This window comes from Rattus norvegicus, chromosome 13 (genome assembly GCF_036323735.1).
Source record: "Rattus norvegicus strain BN/NHsdMcwi chromosome 13, GRCr8, whole genome shotgun sequence".
NCBI lineage: Eukaryota > Metazoa > Chordata > Mammalia > Rodentia > Muridae > Rattus > Rattus norvegicus.
In genome coordinates, this window is record NC_086031.1 from 41,254,152 (window position 1) to 41,273,100 (window position 18,949).

Below are 18,949 nucleotides of genomic sequence, written 5' to 3' on the forward strand. Positions count from 1 at the left end.
GGGGACCTGTGATGGGATGGGAAAGTTTGGGTCACTCTCTATATTCAAATCATCCTAGGAATGCCCTCAGCAGCCCCCATGTCCCTATGTGGTCTTCCAGTATCAGATTGCAACCAGAGCTCGAAGGGCATATGGTACCCTCGGAAAGATTTTATTAAGGAAGTGTTGGTGTTTCAAAAAAGCCTTACACTTCCAAATTGAGCCAGAAAGCAGTGCTGTGGGAATGTGCTAGTGTCCAAGAGCTGTGGGGCTGCCTGAGCAGGCAGGACCTAGGGGTTTGTGGGATTTAATCCTAACCGTGTGATAACAGTGTTACAGCATGCCTGACATTCGTGAACATGTTAGGAACCTAGGACAGTCACCTGCTCTTCGTGAAAGTGCTGTGAGATAAATGGCTTCTGATCCCTGTCACAGGCAAGAGAGAGAGAGAGAGAGAGAGAGAGAGAGAGAGAGAGAGAGAGAGAGATACAGAGAGGCCAAGTCACAGATTGCTTAAGGTCACCCATATCATTTGACTAGGGGCATAGGAAGGAGTTTTACTGGTTGTTGTTGTTGTTGCTGTTATTATTATTATTATTATTATTATTATTATTATTATTATTGTTATTGCTTGTACTTCCATGCCCTATATATTATTTGGTGCCTACATAAAATGCAGGAACCACAAAGGAGAAAAAAAAAACATACGCTATTTGTCGTTTTGAAACTTGCTTTAATATTGCGTCCGGTGGTATCTATTTTTCTACCAACTTTGCTCTCCTTTATGGGTGAAAATTCCAGCGTGTGTACAGACCACATATTTTTTATAGCTGCTCTTCCGTCGTTAGACTCCTAGGTTGGTTCCATAACTTAGGTGTTGTATTGCAGGAAACACTGATGTGTCTCTGTGATAGATTGGCTGGATGTCTTTTGGGAGTGGTACAGCTGGGTCATATAGAAGACATATTTGTAGAATTAGAGGCTGCAAAGGAAGGAAGGTGTTCTTGACATTAGGAGGAAGAAGCAAAGGAAATATGCACTTGGTTTTTTATTTTATTTTAGGCGATGAGAGGTTTGTTTTTTTGTTTTGTTTTGTTTTGTTTGTTTTTGTTTTTTGCTTTTTTTTTTTTTTTTTATCTTACAGGGCTAAAATAAGCCCAGCTTAGGGAGTGGGCTAGAGGTAGGAAAGAGCCTAGGGGTCTCAGGGACAGATATGATCAGTGAACCAAAAATGAGAGAGGGGGAGGGGGAGGGGAGAAAGGGAGCACGCTCAGGCAGATAGACGGACACACCGACCAACCAGCAGAACACGGCAGAAAGTGTATTTGACTTCACTGGCAGGAAGCACGGAAAGAGGTGAACCCGAAGAGACAGGAAGCAGATTCCTCTTTCCCAAGGGCAGGGGGTTTAGGTAAGAGGGACTTTTTAATGGCCCAAGTTTTCTTTTGGGTTGTGTATTAAGTTTCCTGTTGTGGTCAAATGGGGAAATCATGGCTGCAGGAGCACAGGCAGCTGGTCTCATTGATCTGGTTTCATTAACTGGAAGGAGGGACGAGTACAGGTGGTTGGTTCACTTGTTCCTGTTACCTCAGTCCTGGACCCCAGTCCATGGGATAATTCTACTCACATTCAGGGATAGACTCCTTTTTTCAGCTAAACCTTTCTGGAAACAACTCACAGAGACAGCCAGAATTTTGTTTGCCTGGTAATTCTGACTCTAATCAGTTGATAATAAGGCTTAAAACTATTATAGGGTAGTAGAAATGTTTCTGAACTAAACAGAGGTGGTAGTTGTAGAGCGGGGTGAGCATATTATATACCACTGATGCATAATCTTTTTTTTTTCATGATGATGAGAATTGAGCCCAGGATCCTGTGCTGCTTGGCTGATGCTTTTTTACGGACAGGGCTGTGCCTCAGCCCTGAACCATCTACTTTCAAAGGTTCAATCCATATTACAGGAGTTTTATTTCAATAAAACATTTGAAGGAGACCCAAGCAGATAAGAGCAAAGTGTGTCATCTCTCTCCTTGCTTGGTTCCTGTTACCTGAGTGGCTTTATTCTGATCATCTCCCAACCCCAGATGAATGTTTCCCTGTCTGCTGGCATGAATGTTTGGTGAGATTCAGGACTCAGCACTCAGCCCAAGTACTCCTTGTGCAAACTCCTTGTGTGTTATGATAGATGGAAGAATGGTTGAGTCCATGAATGAAGTTCCAAACGATGCCTGAGGATGATGGGAAATAGAGGTAGCTGAGGACAAGGAAAAAAAAAACCCAAAACACACACACACACACACACACACACACACACACACACACACACAAAGACAAAAAACAAAAAAACCAAATTGTGCTATGAAAAGCCTGCTGAAGACCAGGGTGTGAAGTAACCCGGTAACTGGTGTTTCTGTGGCTACCATGTGCTCTTTTCCCCTCTCCCCTACCCCTCTGGTACTGCTGAAGTGTCTAACTGCAGAAGAGAAGATAGATTGGCTGTTAAAGGTGGGGCATGTGCTTGACCGCAGTGGTAAGACCTGTGGAGGGCTTCAGGAAGAGACAGATCAGGGACCTGATGGAATAGAGGCAAAGAACCACAGGACAAAATGGAAAACAGTGGCTGCAGAACTCAGAGATGAAGAACAGCCCAGGAATCCTGGGAGTGCTGTCCAGGACAGTGAGCCGGGAAGTGTGCTAGCCATCTGGCTCAGGTACAGTGATGGTCAAAGCCATTGCATTCCAAGAAACAACATCATCGCCAGTCCAAGGACAGTGGGTTCTAAAATTTGCCATTTATAATAATGCCTTTGGATATAGGAAGAAGATATGGAAGCTTCCATTTATTCCCCACTAAAACTAATATCTTAAGACATAATTTCATAAATTGGCAGTAGTATGTGTTTTGTTTTAAATAAATCAGTGTGCATTAGGAGGGAGCCGGTGCTTATTTCTGGCCAGTGGGATATATTGACTCCATCTAGCAAGCCACTGGATTGGGAGGCTGGCTGTCAGGGTCCTTGATGGTGGGAGAGCAGGTCTAGTGGCTTGTTTAAACAGATTACCATGCTTCTCTGTATTGTCTCGTGGTTGGCAACTAAGGGGCTTGTAGAGACCGTGAGGTAACCCTGCTTCTTTCCAAACCTACTGTGTGAAGACCACATTATTTACTTATTAATTTTTGCTGTGCTGGGATGGACTCCCCTGCTTCCAGACTGGGGTTTTCAGTGATTCTTACTCTTTGGCAGGTACCCCTTCTGGAGCCCACACTTAGCATAGTGTTGATAGTTTTAGACTCTCCTTCTCTCTCTCCTCCCTTCCCCATTCCTTGCCTTCCTTCTCTCTCTCCTCCCACTCCTCCCTCCTCCCCCTCCTCCCCATCCTTCCACTTCTCCTCCCCCCTCCTCTCCCCTCCTCCCCCTCCTTCACTCCCCCCACTTCTCCCTCTTCCCCCTCCTCCTTCCTCTTTCTTCCCTTCCCCTCTTTTCCTTTTTCTCTTTCCCCTCCTCCTTGCTATTCTTCTTTCCCCTCCTCCCTCTTTTCTTCCTTTCCTGCTTTCCTCCTCGTCTCTGTCTTTCCCTCCTCTCTCCCCTTCCTTTCTTCTTCATCTTTCCTCCTTTCTTCACCCCTCTTCTTTTCGTATCTGCATTGATGTTTTCTCATCCTCTAAAGATTAGCGCCCCTCGCCCCCAGCACACATTTAGGAACCCAGGGTACAGTCTTGCCGAATTTTGAAATTTGATCTGGGTAGAAGTAAACCTTAAGCTTGGAGGGGAAAGTGGGAGCCAGTCCGCAGTCTGCCTTCTTCCTGAGCTGCTGTGCTAGATGCTTAACCGCCGACTTCCAGTTTCATGTTCAAAGTAGAGCAGAGAAAGTCTGCTAAGGCTGGGGGGGGGGGGGGGGAGGCAAAGGTGTGAACAGCACACATGAAGATAAGTTCCTTCCTGTCAATCGGTGACTCAGTGACTCGGGACCTTTGTCACTGTTCAAATAGACCTTTCCCTTCACCAATGCTTCCTGTATACTCGAGAGCAGAGAGCCTTGCCTGGGCTTCCTCCTAGTCTCGTTCAAAAGACAGTGAAGGTGTCTTTTGTCTTTGATGTTGGCTCCTTAACCTTTGCCTTCTGAGTTCCTTCCCCCAGCCTTAATGCTTTAAGGGCAGGTTAGTCTGTTCTTAGTCATATCCTGGTGTCTGGTTCATGAAACAACTCATTAGTGTGTGTGTGTGTGTGTGTGCCTGCCTTTCCTGCCCCAGCACACAGTTTGATAGGGAACTAACTGATCACACAGGGGAGGAAATAAAATAATACCTCTTAGACTAGGCGTTGGGATCAGGTAGCAAGGGAGGGGGAGGGACATGTTTCAGAGAGTTAGTCCATGAACATCATGGCAGAAAGTAGATGGGCATGGGGCTGGAGCAGCTTTACATCCTGATCCGCAGGCAGCAGGCAGAGAGAGCGAGAGCGAGAGCGAGAGCGAGAGCGAGAGCGAGAGAGAGAGAGAGAGAGAGCGAGCATGCCACAGGCTTGGTGTAGGCCCACTCCCAGGGATATACTTCCTCCAACAAGGCCACTTAATCCTTCCAAACAATTCATCATCAACCGGGTGCTAAGCATTCAAATGCATGAGCCTGTGGTACGTGTGCAGCAGGAGATGGAGGACATTCAAACCACCACACTGGCCATGGTGGCATAGGCTTGTAATCCTAACTCTTGGAAGGAGGAGGTGGGAAGACAGGGAACTCAATGTCAGCTCATGGTGTATTGAAAGTCTGTCAAAAATGAACACATGAATAAATAAATAGATGAATGACAAATAAAATCTATACCTTCATTTATAATTGGAATGTCAACGTTGATGCTAATATTTGTGCCCTGCCTGCCTTCCCTCCTTTTTTCCTTCTTAATTTTTCTATCCCTTCTCCCCTCCTTCCCTCCCTCCCTATACTCTTTCCTTCCTCTATCCCTCCATCCCTCTCTCTCTCTCTTTTTTCTTTGTCCCTTTGTTTCTCTTTTGCCCGAGAGAATGGTTTTGTGACATGAGGCTCTTTGAAATTCTTAATCATTTAATATCGTTCCTATTAAGATAGGATAATGGATACGAACATCAGAATAATGGAAAACAAGAGCCTGATGCTGTACCTGCAATGTAAGAGCCCTGCGATATAAAGTGCGTTGCCGTTCTAAATTAGAATGAAGAGAAAAGAGGTATTCATATTCTCTGCAGGCAGCTCAGCCTTCTGTGAAAAAGACCCTATTGATTAAACCCTTAGAAAGTTTAAAAGGCCCCCTCCTTCAGCCGTAAGGTATCGGCACACTTATGATGGATGCCTACACGCCGATGATAAAATGGTTGAGCCTTTTTGGTGGACGAAGCAGGGATCTTTTCACAGCAAGAGGCACTGGAAAAATATTTGCTGTAATTAAAAGCTGCATCGTGGCTCTCAGGAAATGTACATTTTTCATGCCTGAAGAGTCACTTAAAAAAAAAAAAAGTAATAGCCTGCTGGAAATAGAGATGTGATGGGATTGAAGTTGTTGGTACCGGTTTCCCCTGCCCCCTCCTCTCCCCCAGTCCCTCCCCACCTCCCATCCCCTCCTCTTCCCCCTCCCCTCTCCCTCCCCTCCCCCTTCCCTCCCCCTTCCTCTCCTCTCTCCACTCCCATCCCCTTTCCCCTCCTCTCCATTCCCCCTCTCCTCCCCTCTCCCTCCCCCTCCCATCCTCTACCCCTTCCCATCCCCTCTCCTCTCCCCTCCCCGAGGTCTTAAACCTGTCAGTGAAATCTATGGTTGACAGATAAGTCCAACGATCCATCCTCTTCCTCAACCCTTCTTCAGTCCTGGAAATAAACATGAATGCTGAACTCCAACTGTGGCTATTGGGCATAAGGCCAACTGAAATGTGCATGCCTTCAGTTTGCAGGGGGAGGTCCTGAGACCGCTTTGGACACTAATATCTGAGCTGCTCCAGTCCCTTCTGTAACAACACATACCTTCCTGTTCTCCATTGTTTCTAATACTTAACACAATATAAGTGTTTTTGATACAGCATTGTGTAGGGAATGTGGCAAGAAGAAGAAAGTTCTATGTATATTCAGGTCTAAAACCAAACAGGTTTCTTTCTCTCTATGAAAGAGGGTTTTTGCATAGTGGATGCCATGTAGCCGAAGATGACCTTGAGCATCTGACCCTCTTGTCTACACCCTCTGGGCTCCCACAGATGGTTTATGTGGTGCTGGCACTGGAGCCCGGTGCTTGTAATCGACCTACATCCCTAGTCCCCCAAGGTAACTTTTTTTCTGGATACTTTTCTATCTAGGAAATATGGTTGGTTAAATCTGTGGGTGTGCTCTCATGGACCCGGGGAGCCCCATGATCTGGAAGCACCTTGATTATTGTCCTTCAGTAAAGATAACTCATGCTACATTTTGCAGAACTCTCACAATACTTTGTGTGTTCATCATGACCAAGTCCAGCTGGTGGGTAACCAACCGACACTCTTGGATCTTGTAACTTGGTGTATCAATAAGTAGGCACACGTATTGCCAGGAGGCAATTATATCCTTAAAATATTTTAAAATATTATTGTTGACACAGGGCATGCTCAGTATGTGGCTGAGGTAAACCTTAAACTTCTTACCCTGTGCCTCCACGTCCTGAGTGGAGGTAGGCTCGGTTCAAGAATAACATGAAGACTTTGGGTCCTTCTTTCTTTGAAAGAATGCTACTCTGGAGGCTGGGGATGTAGGTTAGTTGGTGAAGTACACAAAACCAGAGTAGGCTGGGTACCAGGGAGGGGAAATGATTACTTTTGGGGTCAGGTGATCTGGGTGAATCTAACCTGGGGCTGAATCTATTTCTGTCAGAGAGTAATAAAAAGAATTTCCTTAAGAACAGTTGTTCAGCATATCCAAGGTTGTGTGTGTGTATGTGTGTGGTGTGTGTGTGTGTATGTGTGTGTGTGTGTGTGTGTGTGTGTGTGGTGTGTGTGTGTGGTGTGTGTGGTGTGTGTGTGTGTGTGTGTGGTGTGTGTGTGTGTGTGTGTGGTGTGTGTGTGGTGTGTGTGGGGGTGTGTGGTGTGTGTGTGGTGTGTGTGTGTGGTGTGTGTGGTGTGTGTGTGGGGGGGTGGTGTGTGTGTGGTGTGTGTGTGGGGGGGTGTGGTGTGTGTGGTGTGTGTGTGTGGTGTGTGTGGCGTGTGTGTGTGGGGGTGGTGTGTGTGTGGTGTGTGTGTGTGGGGGTGTGGTGTGTGTGTGTGTGGTGTGTGTGGTGTGTGTGTGGGGGGGTGGTGTGTATTGTGGGGTGTGGTGTGTGTAGGGGGGATGTGTGCCACATGCCATAGGGCATGTATGGGGAGCTAGAAGACAGCTTTTGGGAATTGGTTCTCTCCTTTCACCACACTGAAATAAACATACATGGGTCCTGGGGCTCCAACTCATGTTATCAGGCTTGGTGGCAAATGTCATCTCTCTGGCCCAGGTGACTATTTTCGTTACCCTGCTTGGACTGTAAAGGAGCTGGCCTTTGGGCTCCTGGGTGGTTTTTTGTGTTAGTAAGCAGGTGGTAAAAGTAAAAGCGTAGTAGGAAAGAAGTTGTGTGCCTATCGGGAGGAAGGGAGGAAGCATGGCCGTGAGCCCTTGCCGTCTGGGGATGAGTGTAATCACCTGCTTGGCTCAGGAGGTGCGTTCAAGGCCCCACGGATATAGCGTCCATCTTCTGGGCTCTTCCAGTTTAGCGTACAGGAAGGGAGGACTGCTTGGGAACATCCCCAGGAGCGTCCCAGCCCACGTGGATGCATTTTTATCACAGCTGTGGTAATGCAAGTCAGTGTCTGTGCTCCTGGCAGGTAACACATTTTACCTGCAGAATTTTGAGCAGAGATGAATGGCAGGAACAGTTACAGGGCACAGGCAGAGTGAGGGATAGCCCCAGGTGCCTTGCCTAATAACAGTGGGAAAGCCTTCAGGCACAGGACAAGGGCAGGAAATGAGACTGCTAGAGCACAGAGAGGGAGGGGATATAGGGTAGTCAAGGAAGCCTAAGGGTGTGACTCCTGAGGAGAGAGTGTACTATTCTTTTCATTGCTGTGACAATATGCCTGCAGACACAACCTAAGGGTATCTTTCAACTCACAGTTCTGGTAAAACAGTCCAGCATGGTGGGAGGGCAGAAGGCAGGAGCTTGAGGTGGCTGTCACGCGTCAAGGTCATGGGTGCTGCCTCTCACAGTTAAGGAGGGTCTTCTGCAATCTAGAAACTGCCATAGACGTCCCTAGTGGTTTGTCTCCCAGGTGATTCTAGGTGCCATCAAATATACAGCCAATGAACTCAAGAATGCTGTAAATGCTCCCCTGTAGCATGATTCCCCCTTTTATGGTTCAGTTTAGGGGCTGGTGAGTTAGTTCAATGAGTGAGGGCACATGCCAGCAAGCCCGAGGTCCTGGGTTTGATCCTCAGTACCCACATAGTGGGAAGAAAGAAACGACTTTTGTAAGTTATCTGACCTTTACAGGGAACACACACACACACACATACACACACTAGCACTGATTCCTGGATCAGCTTCACACACACGTACACACATGCACATGCACACAGGCACACGCGCACACACACACACACACACACACACACACACACAGTAGTCCTGATTCCTGGATCAGCTTCCTGAGTGCTGCTGGGATCATTAGGATTTCCGTGTGTTTCTTTTCTGATCAGCTTGGCTAAGTCAAAGTTATAAAACTTCCTCTAGGTTTACATCCTGGTTATTATGACCCCAGGCTTTAGGCAGGCGGGGCTTATCAGGATAGATACGGAGAGTGAGTGCTCTGGACAGGGTCCTTGGTACCCCATGGGAGGAGATGCTAACCTGCTCAAAAAACAAAACAATAAAACAATAATACAAAAACCCCCATCATTCACCTCCAACCAACACACACCATGGACCTGGGTAGTTTCCCTTAAAAAGCCCCAGAAGTCTTCTTGGGTGGTGTGTTTCCTTCCAGCCTGGCTTGCTTTGTCCATTCACCTACCTACCCACGCATCTATCCACCCATCCATCTATCCATCCATCCATCCATCCATCCATCCATCCATCCGTCTGTCCAATAAGTTTTTTTAAAATTATGTTATGTGGTCAAATTTGCCTAAGTTTCTGTGCACCTCATGCATGCGGGTGCCTGAGGAAGCCAGAAGAGGGTACCAACTCCCCCATTAGAACTGAACTGATTGATTGTGAGTTACCTGACCTGGATGCTGAGAACCAAACTGGGCCCTCTGCTGGAGCTGGAAGTGCTATTCCTTGCTACTGTAACTACTGAGCTGTCTCTCCTGCCTAGACTGGCCTGTTATTAATTCCTCTTTAAATGATAATGTTTTCCATTCATGGCTGCCTGTCTCCTAGGGGTTTTCTATATCCCCTGCTAGACCCTGCTGGGTGATTAAGCCTTTCACTCAGCATCTTAAAGGCCACCAGAGGACTGTTTGCTTACAGCAGGAGCTGTATTTCTCTTGGCCTTCCCTGAGTGGTGTGCTAACTGCTTATGGTCCTTGGGAGGAAAAGACCTTATGCTATGGGAGTTGGGGATCAGAGGATACAGGATTCACACTGATACCCTCTTCCATGTCGGGTCCTTCTGTCCCATCCCATGCGTGATGGTTAATCCTGTCGATTTGATAAGGTTTCGGATCACCTAGGAGGCAGACCTGCTTGCAGTGGGTCCCAGCGCCTGATAACATTTCGTGGATTTCTGGGAGGTTCTTCATCCTTAGTCCCAGAACAGTGAGCACAAGGACAGCTGGCAGTGAGGCTGGGGCGGGGGAGGGGAGGTTACACACGCTGCAGCCAGCAGCCATTGGGTTGACAATCTTTTGTACAGCTCTTTTGATGCCTTGCTTCAGCTTCTTCCTGTGTTAAGTATCTTAATGATGATAGCTCCTGAAGGGGGCTCTGGTAAATTTGCTGGAACTTTAGAAGTGTCTCTCCTGTTCCAGAGTGACCAGCATTCCAGGTTGTTCTGTTGTAACTAGCATTGAGACTGGATTAATTCTGGTGAAATTCAGGGTCCTTAGACTTCTTGTAGCTAAGACCTTCGAGAATATCCAGATAATCCAAGCAAGAGGCCAGTTGCAGGTGGTGGAACTGGAGGTAGGGCGCTTGCTGGGTGGGGCACTTGGAGCCCTCAGTGGGTTTCCAGCCCTTTGCAACTTCAGGGCTCTAGGAAAAGGCAGACTCTCCTGGATTCCAGCAAGCCCACTTGGCTGTCCCTGGAGGGACAAACCACGTACATCATTTTATTGAGCCTGCCGGTGGAAGGACATGTTGTACCCAGCTATTTGCTTGCCCGGCTCATTGCCTAGGCTGCCGGGCCCCTGCTTTTGGAGCCAGACTGGGTCCGGGAGTAACAGGAAGGAAGTGAGGTAATTTTCTAGTTTTGTGTAATCTGGCTATGGTCTAGTGAATGCATTTTTCTGCTGGGTACACTGTTACCTGGTAACTCACTCAACAGCTGAATGATGGCCTCTGGCCCTCCCAGTCCTGCGGGCAGGATCTGAGTCAGGGATTTCTCCCTCTGGTCCAGACTTTCCTGGAGCAGTCAGAAGCTTGGGGCCCCCAGCGCCGGGAACAAGCAGTCTGAGGATTCACCTCTGTTCTGACCTCCCTTTGGCTATTAATAACTTGCAAATCAGTGCGATAGAGTAGAATTTAGTTTTCTTCCTATGGAGGATGTGGTGAGGGCCGGAGGGGGGGTGGTGGGGGAGTGGGAGTGGAGCTCAGATGGCAGAGTGCTCGCCTAGCGTCTACCAAGCCTTGAGTTCTATCCCCCGAAGCACATAAACTGCCCTTAGTTAGTGTTGAATGTTCTTTCAGCACTCAGAGGGTGGAGGCAGGAGGACCAGAAACTCAAGATCATGCCCAGTTTGAAGCCAGCTTGCACTACACTACTGGAGACTTTCTAGAAGGAAAAAATAATGTGTGTTGTGGCAGAGGTCTCTTTCATGGGCCCTGTCATGGTTGATCAGTTTGCTTTGATACATTGTTTCTTTTTTGTTGCTGAGACAGTGTAGCAAACAGAAGCAACCTACAGGTTCTTTTGGCCCACAGGTCAGATGTACCTCACGGCAGGGAAGGCATGGAAGGCAGGAGCGTTACATCCACAGTGAGGAAGCACAGAGAGACTGGGGCTCAGCTCACTTTCTCCTCTTCGTTCAGCCCAAGATCCCAGCCCATGGGAAGGACCTGCTCATTCTCGGGGGGGGGGGGGGTGTCTCCTTCTTTAGTGAGAGCACTTTGGAAATATTCTGGAAGACACACCCAGATGTGTGTTTCCATGGTGATTCTAAATCCCTTCAAATTGACAAGAATGATTAGCAATCATGATATCCATTTCAAATCCTTTTTTTTAATTTCTTGCTTAACTCTCTGGGCCTTTGTTGTTGAGAGAATGGTTTTTGATCATAGACTGAAGGGAAAAAAAAAAACAACTTAAATAGTCTGCAATAACAGTGTACCTTGCCCAGGCCTGATCTCCACAAGTGCTGTAGAATGGGCACATGCACTTGTGTGTGCACACATATCGGTACACTCACACAGGTACACACACTCACACAAAGGCACACATTCACATATGGAGAGGGGGAAGGAAGAAGAACTGAAGGCAAGAGGGAGATACTGAGGGATTAACAAGAACCCCCAACAATGAAATGAAGAAGTATCAAGCCCTCTGTATGTAGCTGATAACTTAATAAGTTCCCATTACTAAATAGAATTTAGCTGAATGGCAGCGGTAAGAGCACTGAGAGGAGCAGCACAGCTCACATTCCTATACCTCCTCCTCCCATTCTTCTTGCTTTCTTTCTTTTGCAACAAAGTCTCACAATACTCCCCAAGCTGCCCTTCCACTTCCAGACTCAAGTGATCATTAAGCACCGGCCTCCCATTCAGCTGGCAACCGTGTCACAACTGTCAGCAAAGATCCTAAGATAAGGAGTGACAGAAAATCACACCAAATTTTCAAAAAAATATTTCTAAAATTATTATTATTTGTGCCTGTGCCTGTGTCTGGATGAGGGGTGGGACACATGAGTGTCATGACATGAAGGCAGGAAGGTGTCAGATCCCTTAGAACTGGAGTTACAGGCTGCTGTGGGCTGCAGAAACTTGATATTTCCTCATTTAATTGTTTGGGTTTTTTTTTTTTAATCTGTAATTGAAAAGAACCCTCAACAATATAAACAAAAAGCCTGTTATAACAGTGCATCATGTAGGAAAGATTTCTCAGGTATTATGTATAAAGTATGTGTGATATGAATATTTGGAGCTTAGTGACAGTAAGCACTAGTGTGTTCTTGGTACAGCCGGGCACAGCTCAGTGGCAGAGCATGTGAACAGCATGCATGAGGTTTGGGTTCAGTCCCTGGCAGTGGCAAACAGAGTGATCATTTTAGGCTTGGAGAGATGGCTCAGCCATTAAGAGTGCTTCCTGCTCTTCCGGAGGAGCCGAGCTTGTCGAGGCTGACTTTCCGTTTACAGATGAAGTTAGAGTGAGATGCCAGGCGTGCCTCACAGTGACGTTATCACCTGTCTGTATCATACATCTGTACCATTCCACAAGACAATATCATCTGCTGATGTCATAGCAGTCTCCGATCAGGGTGGGAGAAAGTGGCCAGAGAGTGGCTCGTTTCTCCGAACATGCTGCTGTCAGACAGTGACTTAGGTCTGCCCAGCAGCTGAGCAGCTGAGTAAAATCTGCCCAAAGGCCCACAGCCAAGATTTGAAGGGTTGGGATTTGAACCCCTCTTCCTACCATGTGGCATTGCTAAGCATCATTGTCCCCTTATGGGGCGATGGTTATTTCTAGTTATCAATTTGGCAGAACCTATAATCACCTGGGGAAGAGAGCCTCAATTGTCTTGTCTAGATCCGGCTGAGTTTTGGGCATGGATATTGTCTTGCTTGCCTGAATTAATGTGGGCACACCCAGCCAGCACATAGAGTCCCAGCTCCATTCCCTGGTTTGGACCCCGAACTGTGTAAAAGTATAGAAAGCTAGCTGAGCACTAAGGGTGAATGCGTTCATTTCTTGCTTATCTCTCTCTACTGTGGGTGTGACTAAGTTACTCAAAGCTCATGTTAGCCCCCCCCAACCCCCAGTGATACACTGTAACCTGTAATTGTGACTTAAACTCTTTCTTCCTGGTGTTGCTTTATTTTACCACAGTAACAGAAATGAAACCAGGAGAGGGCCCAGCAGTAGGAAGGAGGTGGGAGGGTTGAAGACGGTTATTGAGCTCCGGCTGGTCAGGAAGCATGTGGTGAGGCCGTTACCACTGGCCTTCCCAACCTGCACACACCCCCTGGGAATGGATACCAACATTACCAATACTTGGCTAGAGTATTCAACATATGGAAAATGTTCACTAAAGTGACCAGACAGGTCTGAATGTTCACTGTCAGAATGGTAAATAAATTCATAAACAGGTAGATTCAGTGGGCTGGCAAATACCTGAATTTCGTGTAAGATCCTGTGTCAGAGATAAGGAGAAAGAGAAGATGTGTTCTTGGGGAGCAGAGAGTCTGCCTAGGGGAGGGTCCACACCAAGTCTGAGAGCTGAGAGTGTCCCAGAGATGTAGAATTTGGCAAGGATACAAGGTGAGGAGTGGGCTGGGAAGATAACATAGAAAAGATGGAGGGGGTTATGTTAGAACCACTGAGCTAAGCAGATCTTGAATCAAGAGGGCCTTAGTGGCCAGCACTCAGCCTTCAAGACGTGCTACCTAAACCTCTTTATTGAAGTGGAAAGGTGTGTGTGTGTGTGTGTGTGTGTGTGTGTGTGTGTGTGTGTGTGTGTATTAAAGTTGGAGAGGTGATATCTAAACCCCTTTCTGGTAGTGGAAAGGGGTGTATATGTGTCTGTGTGTCTGTGTGTCTGTGTCTTTATTAAAGTTGGAGAGGTTATCTAAACCTCTTTATTAAAGTGATGTGTCTGTCTGTCTGTCTACTCCTGAGGGTTCACCTGGCAGGGATTGAGGAGTACAGTGGGAGGGAGTGGGGAGATTCTGGAGAAAACTCAGTCAGTTAAGGAACTGTAGTGATCTACTCAGGAGCAGATGGTTAAGGTGAGAATGAGGATCTTGGGTCTATTGGCTGTGGTCAGTCAGCAAAGGTGAGCTTGGCTGAGAAGAGGCAGGAATCTGGAGGAAGGTGATCAAATTGAATGTTCAGGGAGAAAAAGCAGGGACTGTTTATCTGGGGCTAGCTGGCCTTACTAGGCTCTGGGAGAGAGAAATGGGGCATTTACATACCCCCTCCAAGGAGACATTCATATACATGTGTGGCAGGTGGGGTGGATATGTTGGTGGACAGATGTGCATGTGTGTGCATGCATATGTAGAGGCCAGCAGATAGCCTCTGGTATCTACTGTCCATCCACCAAGATTTGAGACGGTGCCTCTCACTGGCAGGGAGCTTCCCAGTACTGGGATTAGAAGCGCACGCTACCACTCCTGGCTTTTCGCTGGGGCTCTGGGGAACTCAGGTCCTCATGCTTGTGTGGCAAGCTTTACTGGTGGAGTTGACTCTCCAGTTCTTCTTGCCTAGAATTGGTTAAAGATATGTCAGTTTAATGTAATCCTGATGTGTCTCTGGGCTGGCTTGGTCCTCTGTGGTAACAGAGTCGTCAGCCTATATGGCAGCCACTGGTCTTGCATGGACTTTCGACTCTTTGTGACTGAAATTGGGAAGGGAGAATGTTCTCAGGAAAATACCATGCCTCTCTTAGACCTTCTGAAATAGGATCTGGGCTGCCGTGTGTGTCCAGTCAGCAGCCACAGTCCTAGGGAAGCAATGCATGGAATGTTTCCCTGTGGAGACCTGGACAGATCCAGATGAAGGTGAGGAACTTGTGGTGCCTTCTCCCTTCTTCAGGAAGGACACACCTAGCACCTACACCCAGTGCCCCAGGCAAGTCACCTGCACTGTCTGCTTTTTACTTTTTCAACAGAAGTCTGAAACTTTGTAATGAATGAATGCTGAGAACAAATCTAGAACAATAAGTTAGATGTTTCTTTAAACAGAAACACTGGGAGGCCCCTAACCAGGTATTATTTAGCTTTCTGAGTGTCTTTCCTCTTCTGAATGACTAGAATAGTAGTACCTCAAAGAAGTATTTACGTTGGGCAACTTGCACGAAGCTTCTATGGTCTTGGCACTGAGAAGGTTCTGGGTGTTTTGTTAACACTGTAGAAATGGCTTGTTTGTACAGTGAGATTGGATTTTCCCCATTTTCCTTCCCTTTCCTTCCCTCTCCTCCCCTCCCCTCCCCTCACGTCCCTTCCCCTTCCCTTCCCTTCCTTTCCCTTCCCTCCCCTCCCCTCACCTCCTGTCCCCTTCCCTTCCCTTCCCTCCCCTCCCCTCCCTTCCCCTTCCCCTTCCCTTCCCTCCCCTCCCCTCACCTCCCGTCCCCTTCCCTTCCCTTCCCTCCCCTTCCCTTCCCTCCCCTCCCCTCACCTCCCGTCCCCTTCCCTTCCCTCCCCTCCCCTCCCTTCCCCTTCCCCTTCCCTTCCCTTCCCTCCCCTCCCCTCACCTCCCGTCCCCTTCCCTTCCCTTCCCTTCCCTTCCCTTCCCTTCCCTTCCCTCCCCTCCCCTCACCTCCCGTCCCCTTCCCTTCCCTTCCCTCCCCTCCCCTCCCCTCCCCTCCCTTCACTTCCCCTTCCCTTTCCCTTGCCTTCCCTTCCCTTCCCTTCCTCTTCTCCTGTACTTCCCCTTCCTCTTTCCCTTCCTTCTGGTCTTCCTTTTCTTTTCTTTCTTTCTTTGGCAGGATCTCAAGTAGCCCAGGCTGGACTCATACTCTGTACATAGCCAAGGATGGCCTTGAACTTCTGATTCTCTTGCCTCTACCTCCCAAGTGGGAGGGTTCACGTGTATCAAGCCAGCACTGCATTCTCCTTTTCTTCATGCCTCTTGATGCAGCTAACATGGTTCCTTTCACGTATTTAACTAGACATTGTAGCATGATCACCAGGGAGACTTAAGACAAGGAGGGGATGTGCCTGGACCGATTACCATGTCAAGGGGTTCTTAGGAAGCTGAGAATTGCTATACCGTCTGGTAATGAACCCTGACTTCTGACATCGGGAAATTGTTGGGTAGTACAGGCGTCAGAATTCTAGTGTGTCATCTCTCTGCTGTGAATAGAAGAAACTAGACCTTAGCATTTAAACTCCCCAGGTTTCTGGGTATTAATATTTCACATAGGTTTCCTTTATCATCTCTTTATCTGGGTTCTCTATTTGCTCACACTTGAGGTTGATTTAGCGTGTTGCAAGAACCCAGCCTTGTCTCCCAGACATCATTAATCTCTCCTTTCTTGTGCATTGTAAGTGTGAAATTAATCAAAAAGCAAAGGGAAATTAATACCACATTGATATTCACAACTCATCTGAGGCCTCACAGCAGGTATGCAAGTCCTTTATCTGAATTAGCAAACACCTCAACATATTGAAGGTATAGTGAAGGTATTTGGGACATGACCCTGCGTTCCTTCTGCTTTGATGACTAATCAGTACATTGTCATGGAGTCACTGAAAGACCCTTAGAAAACATGAAATCAGGGTTGGGGATTTAGCTCAGTGGTAGAGCGCTTGCCTAGCAAGCGCAAGGCCCTGGGTTCGGTCCCCAGCTCCGAAAAAAAGAAAAAAAAAAAAAAAAGAAAACATGAAATCAGCTGGACTTTCCTCATACCTATATATTTCTTGTAGATAGAGGGAAACCAAGCCATTGTTGCTAATTTGCTTCTTGTCGGTCATGGGAGGTTTGCCCTGAGAGATGCAGTTTTGATCTCTATTTACAGTAAACTACACTTGATCTCATGCTCACTGTTTCTTTCCTATGACCTATAGGAAGCTGAATTTCAAAGGATACGGTGTGGTGAGTGCATCATGGAAAGGAACGGGGAATTACAGCTCCCCGCTCAGCTTTTACTGAGGGTGACAGAGGACACACTTTTGCCACCAAAGTGTTCCTGTGGTTGCACCAGGGATAACAAGCAGCAGTCACCTTCCATTAAGGGCGTGAGAGAAGTCTCCTTACTGTTTCAGTGATAACATAAGGCGTCGAGTGACTCAGCAGCAGCCTCATCGAGAGGAATTAAAAATAGAGAGGAATGGCTGACATCATCCTATAGCAAGTTGTTAAGGAGCAGAAAAAAATGCCAGAGTTGTATAAGCAAGAGACCTTTTGGCATACCCCCAAATCACTCATTGCTGGGGTCACCATACTTACTGATTTGCAGGTTTATGCTAAAGTCCGAGGTGTTCATCAGCGAGCATGCGTGCATATGTGCATGCATATATATATATATATATATATATATATATATATATATATATATAGGTGTACCTGTGTGTATGCATGTGGAAGCCATAGGTTAACTAACGTTGGTTATCTTCCTAAATAGTCTTCACCATATTTTTTTTCTTTGAGGCAGGGATTGAACCTGGAGCTCACCAAGTGGGCTAGACTGGCTGACCAGTGAGCCTCAGGATCAGCCTGCCCTCCGTCTCCGGTGCTGGCTTGAGCTGCCACACCTGGCTTTTATGTGTGGGTGCTGGGCATTGATTTCCAATCTTTGTGTTTGTGCTGTGATCCCTGTGCCCACTCAACAGTCTCAGCTGTCCTGTACCTGAGGTTTCCTCCTCAGTTTCTCAAGCAATGCCTATGCTGCCCTGTGTGGCCGTTTGAGGGCTGCATTTTAGAACAGTTGCAGGCAGAAAGTTTGAGATGGTTCTGGAAGAAGAATTTTATTTTTACTTTATTTAGTTTTGATATGAGATGGGTCTCATATGGCCCAGGCTGGCCTTGAACTCCTGGTTCTCCTTGCCTCTGCCTCATGTGTACTAGGATTACAGATGTCTGCCTCCACTCAGGGTTTATCAAAGCCAGAGTTTTAAGATTAATCTCCAGACCAGGTATGGTAGCACGCATCATTAATCTCATCACTTGGGAGACAGAGGCAGGGGGATCTCTGAGTTTGAGGCTAGCCTGGTCTACATAAGGAGTCTCTGTCTCAAAAAAAAGAGATGAATTTCTTAGTGCCTTTTATAGTAACATTTGAAGAAGATAGAAATTCAGTGTCTCCTGTGGGGCGGTGTGCTCAGGCTCTGTATGGAGGATCTGCTGTTTGATGGTGTAATAAACTTTAAAGGTGATTCTCACCGTAGATAACCTGCAGGGTGTGGCGGCATATACCTGCAATCCCGGTACTTGGTAGGTGGAGGCATTATTTTTAAGAGCTACTTTCTTATGGCTCTATGACTTTATTATCCCACTAAAGTTCCAGCAGCCATAGCCATAGGCATTGCCAATATCTGAAGAGGGCTCGAGGACTCCATGAAGTTGGAAGCCCGTGCTTCAGGCAACTGTGTTCTCTTAAGCAGGCATTGTGCTGACCCATGTCCCAGATGTAGACAGAACTGCACAGTCGCCTTGCTGTTCTTCAGGGGTCCTGGGAGTTGGAACTGTACTTGGGCCCAGATTCAGTTCTGCCATATTTTGAGACAGGTGCTGTGGAGACTCGTGCAAAACCTCACTGAAGTGGGAAGATGGTAGCAGTTTTGAAATTAAATAAATCCCTGGAATTGACCTCTACATTCTGATGGCAAAGGCTCCTCTAGCCTGGTTTGGTGATGCACACATGTGAGCCAGTGCTGGGAGATGGAGACTGGCAAATCTGTGGGGCTTGCTGAGCGGCCAGCCCATCCTACTTGGTGTATTCCACACTGAGAGAGAATGGACCCTGCCACAAACCTGAGGTTGACAGGATCCTGGAGAACAAGAACCTGAAGCTGTTCTTAGGCTTCCACAGCATGTGCACACACACACACACCATACACACACACACACACACACACACACACACACACACCATACACCCACACACACACACACACAATACACCCATACATATATGCATCCA

At 47.3% G+C, this 18,949-nt stretch overlaps 1 protein-coding gene across 6 annotated transcripts in view; it reads left to right on the forward strand.

The window, feature by feature from the left end:
• The window catches only part of Mgat5 (alpha-1,6-mannosylglycoprotein 6-beta-N-acetylglucosaminyltransferase), a 288,136-nt gene that overhangs the window by 25,825 nt on the left and 243,362 nt on the right, over positions 1 to 18,949 (forward strand).